Source organism: Triticum dicoccoides, chromosome 2A (assembly GCF_002162155.2).
Source record: "Triticum dicoccoides isolate Atlit2015 ecotype Zavitan chromosome 2A, WEW_v2.0, whole genome shotgun sequence".
NCBI lineage: Eukaryota > Viridiplantae > Streptophyta > Magnoliopsida > Poales > Poaceae > Triticum > Triticum dicoccoides.
In genome coordinates this window covers 39,911,086-39,919,485 of record NC_041382.1, presented here as the reverse complement: position 1 = coordinate 39,919,485, position 8,400 = coordinate 39,911,086, and positions in this window count along the sequence as shown.

Sequence of the window (8,400 nt, the reverse complement as noted above, 5' to 3'; positions counted from 1 at the left end):
CGAGGTGGAGCTCCTTGTCGTCGATGGCATCAGTGCCGCAGGCCCCCACGCCGAGCGCGAGAACACCACGTCCCTGCAGGGAGCACAGAGATGGTGTGAGCGCGCGCGATGGGATCAACCTGCAGAGCCGTTCCGTGGATCTGAGGTCCGCACGCACCAGAAGAGAAGAGTGAGGCGGGGGCTCGGGGGAGGCGGAAGGGGGAGAGGGGCCGCGCGAGTAGGCGACCTCGACGTAGGGGTCAACGGACGCGGCGGGTCGCTTGTTCGTCGCCATGGCCCCTCCGCTGCTGTTCAGCAGGGCCGACGGCGAGTGGGTTGAGAGAAGAGAGGAGGTAGAAGGGAGGCGGGGGTGGAGGGGATCTGGATAGGGCGTTGGGTGAATTTTTTTTTGTAGCGTGGGTGATAGTAGCGAGTTTTGCAATCCAGGCGCTACAGCTATGTCTTTAGCCGTAGCGCTGGGTTGATCACCCACGCTGCTACTATGTCTTGACTTCGGGGTGTAGTGTGGCACACTTACTAGTAGCGCTGCCAAAAAAAATCACGCTACTGCTAAGTAATACCAGCAGCTCGTTTTGTATCAAGCGCTACTGGTATTTACCAGTAGCGTGGGGTCCCAAACAAACGCTACTGGTAAAGTTCTAAGTATAAGCATTTTCCTAGTAGTGCGAGGCCACTATCTCTTCTCCCGTCCTCCAGGTCTCGTGTCGGTGACCTCAGGAGACGGCGAAGTTGATTCGGTGACCGTGGTGGCACATGTTAGTAGGCGGCGTGATGGGTGGTGCACTATGTTTCGTCTGGGGTGGTGGTGGGGGTTTGGGTTGGGAGAAATCTCTAGCGGCTCGTCCGGTCCCGACGCGGCGACGCCTGTGGGTGCCGCCGGACCTTCCTGAAGGGCGTTGGGTACACCCTCCCCCCACTGCCCCCGCGTACCGGGGGAAACCCTAGGACTAGTCCGGGCAACAGCGGCGTCGTCGTCGCCTCCTTGAAGGTGTTGCTTGGTACGCGGCACTTCAGAGTGCTGGGAGCATGGATTTTGAGTCGCTCGACTAGTCGCGACTAGTCGACGACTAGTCTATGAGTCGCAAAAATATGGTCGACTCAGCTTAGTGTCGACTTGCGACTCTGAGTCGCGACTAGTCACAACGCAGGCTCGACTTCTTCCGAGTCACTGCCCCAGAGTGACTCGCATGAGTCGCGACTCAAAAACCATGGCTGGGAGAGTGGTGGTACTTCTCCGGAGGGTGCAGCGGTCACCGGTCGTCTTAGTTCCGTTGTTCTGCCGTTGTTGGCATTTGTTTCTCTTTCTTTTTGCTCTGTTTTGCTTTGGACTTATTTGTGGTTGCTTTGTAATACAAAGCGGGGGAAGCCCTTTTTGGTAGCTAGTAACAGTTAGTAGTTACACATTTATTTGTTCACTACATAGTTGTTGACTATTGTTATTACTACATGATACAGATTTACACAAAGGGTATGGAATGTGCAGTCAGCAAAGGGCCTTCAACAGTTTGTATGAAGAAAATGTTGAAGAGGGAGGCCCCACAGTGAACCAATTCAAGTATGTAGTTAACTACATGAAATGTGCAGGCTCACTAAAACGTTCAGCCTTTCAGTACAATGGTTATTTCGCACATAGAAGTCACCCAATCAGCACAGAGCCAACCTACATCTTCATTTTGAAGTGTTTCTTCTACACTCCAGTTAATACAGAAGGTAGAACATGTACCATGTCAGCTGTATGACTCTATCATCTACTCAAAAACATTTAATAACATATAATGCTAGTTAACCATGCAGGTCAGACCATTAAAGTGAGTATTTGTGGTCTATAGATCAAGAATACTTAGACCTTTACAGCAAGTAAATCATCAGGAGAAGGTAATTTGCTGTAAACCAACAAAAATATTCAGATGGCCTTTTACCCTGTGAAGTCTCCACACTGAAACTTACCTACCCTCGTATGTTTTAGGTATTTGTACCCAAAGAGCACAAGACACCAGTCTCAGGAATCCTGCTATTGGCAGAGAGTAGTGGGAACAGGCCAATTCCCACCAGGAAAACAAACCTTCACTATTCTACTCTACATACATTTTCTGGGTTGCTCCACTTTTTCTCCCGAGCTACGCGCTAAGCAGCGTTGTGAGTCACACAAAGATGCAACACTAGAGACTCACGCGATATATTCTAAGCATTTTACTGCTGATCCACTGTAAACTAATCTTACATTCTTAAGAAGTTGATTCCCACTACAACTAATTCTCTCAACATGCACACCGTCCACATCATCATTGACATGCATTCATCCAACTCAGCAAATATGCCACCTCAGCAAAAGAATTACACGATTTAAATAGTCTGGTTTAATCACACATCGTTTCCTCTTCCTCTTCCTCTTCTGAAGCCCACGAGACATTTACTCTTCTGAAACCCACGAGACATTCTCCTCTTTAATATCCGATATGGACCGTCTCTTATCCTTATCCTCAGCCCTCCACCGCTTCTGTTTCTCAGTGGTCTGCACGTCCATCTTCTCCGTCAGAAATCTTGAAGCCCCTATGGAAGATGGACATCAACTATGATCTCGTGCTACCCCACTAAATGGCAGGCGACCCATCCCCAACGCCATCTCCTAGGTCTGGCAGCCCTGGCCTCTAATTGCTCCGGCGGCCCGAATTTTTTCGGCGGAAGGGGAACTCTGGCACCCGGGAGCCAACACGTTTAGGTCGGGCCACTCTTCCATTGCCGATCCCAGAATTCCAGATCCTCAACGAAGGTGCGCACAACCGTTGAGGATTCTACCCACCGTTGCTCTACCAAGCATGAGGGGCCTCGCCTAGAGCCAGTTGCGTCGATTGTGCGCTGTGGAATCGGCTTATGCTTCCGATGAATTCAACGACTGCGGCAAGCATTCGCGACCACGGCCGCTGCGTCCTAGAAAGGGGGCAAAAAGTCTTTCTGCTTCCACACCTCTGTTGCGAAGGGGAAAGGGCGAAGGTAGATGGCGGACTGGTGTGTGTTTTGCAACATCGCCCACCGCGCCCTCGCTTCCACCATCGCTCTCTTCTACTGCGTTCCGTACACCGTCCCCTCACCGTCTCCGATATACACGCTGTTATGATAAATGTATATCGGAGACCTGTTATTTGTGTGCAAGCAGTGCTATATGTCGATTTTCTTGCAACGTGGGACCTTCCATTGTTGTGTGCAGGATGACAACAAGGTCGTTGCGTTCCAGCCTTCCAGGACATCAATCCCTCGGCGTTCAGTTACTTTCTGGTTTATGCAGTTTGTTCCTTCAGTGTCATGTCGCTGTCGTTGGCCTATATGTGGTCGTTTTTGCAGTTTGTTCTCTTAGTATTTTATGCACCATTTAGTCTTTAGACCAGAAATTAATTCACAATTGAGGGAAAAATGCAGTGAGGTTGTATCTTTTGGAAAACCAAAACGCAAAGTTCCTTTGTAGCTCAGGCTACATGGAACCTCTTATCCTCAATAGTGAGGATCTTTGAAGAAACTAAAATATCGAAACTCTGGGCGAACTAGATCGAGCCCATTCAGATCACAATACATTATTTAATTTTATTCTAACCTATCTTACATATGCTGCCAACACGAATCAGTGGCCTTTTTGCTTTGTGTTTATTTGTTCTATAAAAGTAGTAATCTCTGATGTAGAGTTCTAACTCCCAAGGAGTTTGATTCTGACATATCATATATATACTGTCAACACCAATCAGGGGCCTATTTATTGGTTGTTTATTTGTGCTATAAAAGTAGTTCTCTGATCTTCAGAGTTCCAACTCTGTAGGGAATTCATAAGCATCTGGTCTGTAACACCTGACCTTTGTAAACTAAAACTACCAAACGAACAGTTGAGACCCATCTAACTCAAGGATTTTGATTCTGACATATCATACATACTGTCAACACCAATCAGCGGCCTATTTATTGGTTGTTTATTTGTGCTATAAAAGTAGTACTCTGATCTTCAAAGTTCCAACTCTGTAGGGAATTCATAAGCATTTGGTCTGTAACATTTGACCTTTGTAAACTAAAACTACCAAACGAACTGTTGAGACCCAGCTTTTCCTTAGATAAGATGGATGGCAGTTCACTTTACTTTCTCCTAACAGGGTTGAGCACTAGCAACTGTCCTGGCTAAAACTCTGTGTGTTTATTAATTGACCTTTCTCCTAACAGGGTTAGCAACTGCCCTTTCTTAATTATTTTGTGGTTCGTTGGTTTTCTTCATTATATTTTTGAGCAATTATGTTTAGAACAGTCTTCTATTGTCGTGTTATGCTTATCTTGTGACTATTATATTTACTTTATACGTATTTGTCGAGCCCCATCTTCATGTCCACTAATAGGACAGTCAAATTTATCAGCACTAACCCATGTTTATTTTTCAATTTCCTGATTGTAGGATCTTGCTATCACGGCCAGGCAAAGCAATTAGGTAGGCCTCTCTCCAAATAAACTAACCTATTTCTATTTCACAATTTTCTTCTAGATGTGCAAACATTCATTTGATCTTATATAAAATTAGTTTTAACGGTTTTGGCCGGCTCATAATTGTGTTATTTCCTGTAATATTTTCCTGCCTAACATCATAGCATCAGATGTACAATCCAATTTCAGTAGTCTGATGAGATATGAAGTGAGAAGATGCATCAATGTTAACTTTTTTTGTGCTAAAATGTTTCACTTTGTCATATCTCTCTAAATTATTGTAGAATTTCCCGCTGCAACGCGCGGGGTATCATCTAGTATAAGATCTTTTCGATCACTACAAAGATCTTATATTAGTTTATAGAGGGGGTACCGTTTTACGCACTCCAATTTTATTAGGTACTAAAACTAGAATTGTCTGAAAAGAAAAGGAAGTGAAAGGATCTTTACATACTCTATACTGATCTTGGGCTGATTAACCCACTCGTGCTATCAGCATGCCATTTGGTCTTAACCTAACCAACACCTAATCTTCTGTACGAAATACTAATTACCACTTGCACAATTTCAGAATTTTTTCGAAAAGTTCATTTGCGTGGTGAGCCCCAATTTGATAAAGCAACGGTTCACATCAAAAGGCACTACAAAGTAAATCTGAGGTTCAAACAGAGAACAAATTCCTTGCAGAAATAAAAGGATGCAGAATGGTTGTCAAATCACACAGCAGAAAGGCCCATTTCGAAGCAAGAGGAAGCGTATATCAGCAGGAGACTTATTTTAAGTTAAGAATACAGGTAAGCATTTTAATTTACCAGCAGCACGATCAAAATTGTCATCTGAGTCCATCTAATAAAGGTAAACTAATAGAGGCTCACATTCACAAATTTGGTCATCCAATCCAATTAACCAAAGTATTTGCCGTCATACAGAAGAAATGGGAATGTATGTAATAGGAAGAGGAAAGATGTCGCATTCACAAATTTGCTCCACGTTTCTCCCAAGCTTTTTTTAGCTACGTGCTAGGCAGCATTTAGAAAGGTACATTGAGTCACACAAAGATGCAGCCCTAGAGAGTAGAGACTCACGCGATATATTCCAAGCATTTTACTGCTGAGTACCATTTCACTCCCTCCAGTTTTATTTATACGTTATTACAAAAAAGACTTTTTTTGGTAGTAAAACTAGAATTGTCAGAAAAGAGAAGTAAATGAAAGGATATTTACATATTGTATACACTGATCTTGGATCGATTAACCCACTCTCAGGCTGTCAGCATGCCATTTGATCTTAACATAACCAACACCTAATCTTCTGTGTGAAATACTGCTTACCATTTGTGCAATTTCAGAACTTTTAGACAAGTTCATTTCCGTGGGTGAACCCCGATTTGATAAAGCAACGGTTCACATCAAAAGGCACAGCAGAAAGGTCCATTTTCTAAGGAATAGCAAACATATATCACCAGGAGACTTATTTTGAGTTAAGAATACAGATATGCGCTTTTAATTTACCAGCAGTACGATCAAGATTGTCCTCTCAAGTCTCAACCCAACTAAAGGTAACTAACAGATACTCGCATTTACATACAACTTTGGTCATCAGACCCAATCAACAAAATTATTTGCAATCTCACGAAAGAAATGGGCATGTATATATGTAACAGGAAGAGGAAAGATGTGGAAACCTGTCGGAGATGTAGCGGAGGAGGAGATCAGTGACGAAGGAGTCGGCCCAGAAGGCTTCCATGGTGCCAGCGGCGCGGTCGACGGCGGCGCAGGCCATGGCCCCGGCCATCAGGATGTCCCCATCGTGGATCATCTCGACGCGACGCCACAGCGTGGTGTCGCTGTCGGCGAGACGGCGCCACGCGTGGCATACCTGCCCGGCTCCCGTGAGGAGGTCGGCCGCGTCCAGCTTCCCGAATATGGTGGAGAGCGCGCCTGACTGCATCCCGGCCCAGTCGTGGCTCTCGCCCTCCTCCTCCTCCATGGGTGGCCAGGCAGCGGCGGCGGTGAGGTGGGGCTAGGGTTTGCCAGGAGAGGAAAAAGAAGCGAGTCGGCTTGGGGTTAGGCCAACTCCAAGGCACGACCTCATCCGGTCCGCCCAAATGGACATACCGCACGACCCAACGCGTGATCACATCTGTATTTTTTTTTTGTTCGTTTGACGTTTGATCCGCCTTATTTGGTTTATGTTCACACGGACGTCGAACGAACGCCCATGTGTTCGCCTCGGACCTGTGTGGCAGCCGCTCATCTACCTCCCACCATCCACATTTACGGCGCACGTGTGGGCGGCTCCGCCTGGCAACCACCCCGACCGAGTGATCATGGTCCTTTTTAATGTGAAAGCCGTGGACCGGTGGAAGTCTACACTTTCACTCCCAGCGATGCGTGCCTCCTCGAAGCCCGACACGCTTGCCTTCTCCAAACCTTATCTCCACCTTGTCGTCGGGCACCATGGAATGGCATTGGATCTCCGGGCGCAAGGGCAGGCACGACCACGAGTCCGGCTCTTCCTCCGGTCATTGTCACCGCTCCACCCCTCCACCTCCACCTCCGGTACCCGCATGCCATATCGCGTTGCCGGCGGCCAGACCTCGCATGAGGCCATATCGCGTTGCACACTAATATTTTTATGTGTCCCCACACAAAACTTTCTATATGTAATCCAAAAAAACAAATACAATGAAAGTATAGATATATTTAAATACAAACAAACAAACAACATATCAATGATAAAGCTTTAATAACGTCTAGAAGAATGGGGCAATGATAGCTAGTGTTCTATCCTCCTCTGAAAATATTCCTTAAGTTTGGGTTTTTAAGTCAGAACAAAATACGCAACTGCGCTCGCTTGCTCGCTGATCCTTGTCCTCCACAGCTGCGTCCGTAGGCCCGTTTAGTCGTCATCCATCGTTGTCCGCCTAACCGTTGCTGACACTAGAGCCATTGATGAGGTTGGGTGGCTCGGCTCGGCTCAGGGATAGTCACCGAAGTTTGCTGGCTGGCTCAATATGTTCTTGTTTTGTTTTTCTTTGAGAGAAAACAAAATACATCGTGAAACCTAGGTGTGCACACAACTGAATTGGAAAAAATAGAAAATACTAATAATAGTAAAAAAATGAAACTTTTTGGCAACATACAATGTCAATCATAATACTCATGTTTAAAGTTTGGGGACAAAATTATTTATCCCATATTCCGAGCAAAATACGATATAATCAATAATATATAACCGCTACAGCTCACAGTTTTATAGCTGCAATTTTCCTTTTTCCGCTCAGAATACTACATAACTCATTTTGTCCTGAGATCTTAAATGTCTTTATTATGCTAGACTATGTTTGTCACCAAAAAGTTTCAAGTTTATTTTTTTACTATTTCAAAATGAAATATTTTTTAAGAATTAAAAAATGAAATTATTTAAACGGGTGCACATAGACTTATGTCCCAAAATCCACATACTAGAGAGAAAATTCATTATTCTCGTCGCCGGAAACTACTCCCTCCGTTCCTTTATATAAGATGTATTTATTTTTTGATAAAATTTCATAATGTAAGATGCATTTCTTTTAGTTCCTCGTAATTCCGTCTTTAGCCCTCCAGAAAAATTGAAAGAATCTCTCCTCTGATTGTATGTATCTCTAATTATAGTGAAGAAAGGGGAAGTATCTCTTCCCAGATTTACGTGTATCTCTTGTGACAAAGGTGCTCTGAAGGAATTTCACTTGAACAGGCATGCGCGATGTATCTCTCATCTTTTATTTGCGGATGACAGTCTCTTGTTTTTCAAAGGGTCCATAGATCAAGCCTTAGTCATTAAAAATATTTTGTCGGGCTATGAGGTGGGAACGGGTCAGCGTCTGAGCCCCGATAAATGTTCCATCAAGTTTGGCAAAAAGTGTAGTATGGAGGGTCAGGTGGCCACTATGGTTATTCTTAATACTAC